The following is a 2,537-nucleotide window of genomic DNA, read 5'->3' on the forward strand; positions in this document are numbered from 1 at the left end:
CAGTGATCTCTATCTCTAGCATCATGTATATTATAGTGGGCGAAATGATCTTATGAATCTGAATGTCACAGGAATTCAGTTAGAAACAACAATTACATGGTTTGAATAGAAGTACTAAGTGTGTGAGTGTAGAACACATTAGAACACTTTATAGCAGTGTTAATGAGTGCTGAGTGTATTGTGAGGGCAACTCCACTCGGCACTGCCCATATATAATATCAATATATACAGGTAGATATAATAACAGGGAAGGTCACAAAGAAATATGTGTCCTCCCATGTTATTACATGTGATCATTGTATCCCTGTAAACCTGGTCCAGCCAGAAAAGAGGAACCTCCCAGCCAGCCAGAAGAGAGGAACCTCCCAGCCAGCCAGAAGAGAGGAACCTCCCAGCCAGCCAGAAAAGAGGAACCTCCCAGCCAGCCAGAAGAGAGGAACCTCCCAGCCAGCCAGAAAAGAGGAACCTCCCAGCCAGCCAGAAGAGAGGAACCTCCCAGCCAGCCAGAAGAGAGGAACCTCCCAGCCAGCCAGAAGAGAGGAACCTCCCAGCCAGCCAGAAAAGAGGAACCTCCCAGCCAGCCAGAAGAGAGGAACCTCCCAGCCAGCCAGAAGAGAGGAACCTCCCAGCCAGCCAGAAGAGAGGAACCTCCCAGCCAGCCAGAAGAGAGGAACCTCCCAGCCAGCCAGAAGAGAGGAACCTCCCAGCCAGCCAGAAGAGAGGAATCTCCCAGCTAGCAACACCATATGTTTTTCTTCTGATCCTTCTGTTTGTGTTAATTTTTTTTTTTTTTTGCTATATATAACAGGTGTACCTCTGGTGTTACTATGTATCTCATCTTGATCACTGTATCTCTGGTGTAACAATGTACAATAATGTGATCACTGTATCTCTGGCATTACTGTGTAAAACAACGTAATCTGTGTATCTCTGACGTTACTATGAATAACAGTGTGATCCTCTTAATTCTGCTGTTACTATTATAACAGTGTAATTGTATCTCTGGTGTTACCATAAGAATGTGATCTTCATGTGTATTTTGTTACTAAGGACAACAGAGATCACTACATCTTTGTGGTCACATGTGTGCTTGTGTGTGAGGTCCAAACAATTAGTGATTTTCCGTCAGGCCTTCGAGCGGAAAGAATGCTAAAAAATGCGTGTGAGCCGTAAAATACATATATCCGTTCCTAAAAATACTTCAAGAAAATATCAGTGAACTTTGAGAAGAACAAAAGAATATGGTGTTTAGTGTACTTCCAAGTTAAAGCAGTAATTGTACAGACGGTACTGGGAAACCTTCCCATGTCACCGTAAAAAAGGATTGTTGATGAAAGATTGACTGAAAAACAAAGGGAGATGGTCAGTAAGATCAATGATTATAATGCAAAGTTCCAAACACTGAAATCAAACTATTGAAGTGTTGAAAACTGCGAGAAAATATAAATGAGTACACACACAGGAGCGCGCACACACACACACACACACACACACACACACACACACACACACACACACACACACACACACACACACACACACACACACAGGAGCCATATATAGTTTTAAGACGAGGTATGATAAAGCTCATGGAGCAGGAAGAGGGAGGACCCAGTAGCGGCCAGTGAAGAGGCGGGGCCAGGAGCTGAGTCTCAACCCCTACAACCACAATTAGGTGAGTATACACACACACACACACACACACAGAAACAACGGGTCACAATTGAAGGCTGAAGACTCCTAAGAGTCAAAGGGATGTTAGGAGGCATTTCTTCAGTCAAAGTTGTCAGGAAGTGGAATAGCCTAGAAAGTGACGTAGTGGAGGCAGGAACCATACATAACTTTAAGATGAGGTTTGATAAAACTTATGGAACAGGGGGGCCAGGAGCTATGACTAGACTTCTGAAACCACAAATAGGCGAGTACAAATAGGCGAGTACACGCACACATTGGAGGATAGGTGGGTCAGGAGAGACATGATTACGACATATAAAATACTGCCAGGAATTGTAAAGGTGGACCAAGACAAGATGTTCCAGAGATGGGACACAGAAACAAGGGGTCACAAATGGAAGTTGAAGACTACGATGAGTCAGAGGGATGTTATGAAGTATTTCTTCAGTCATAGAGTTGTTAGGAAGTGGAATAGTCTGGAAAGTAAGATAGTGGAGGCAGGAACCATACATAGTTTTAAGATGAGGTTCGATAAAGCTTACGGAGCAGAGAGAGAGAGGACCTAGTAGTGATCAGTGAAGAGGCGGGGCCTGGAGCTGTGAATCGACCCCTTGAATCACAAATAGGTGAGTACAAATGAGTACACACACACACACACACACACACACACACACACACACACACACACACACACACACACTGGCTGAGGTGGCAAGAAGAGCTCACTCGAGCAGAGCAAAGTTACTGGTAATGGGCGATTTCAACCACAGGGAGATCGACTGGGAAAACCTGGAGCCACATGGGGGTCCCGAAACATGGAGAGCCAAGATGATGCATGTGGTACTTGAAAACCTCATGTATCA

Source organism: Cherax quadricarinatus, unplaced genomic scaffold, assembly GCF_038502225.1.
Source record: "Cherax quadricarinatus isolate ZL_2023a unplaced genomic scaffold, ASM3850222v1 Contig24, whole genome shotgun sequence".
Lineage (NCBI taxonomy): Eukaryota > Metazoa > Arthropoda > Malacostraca > Decapoda > Parastacidae > Cherax > Cherax quadricarinatus.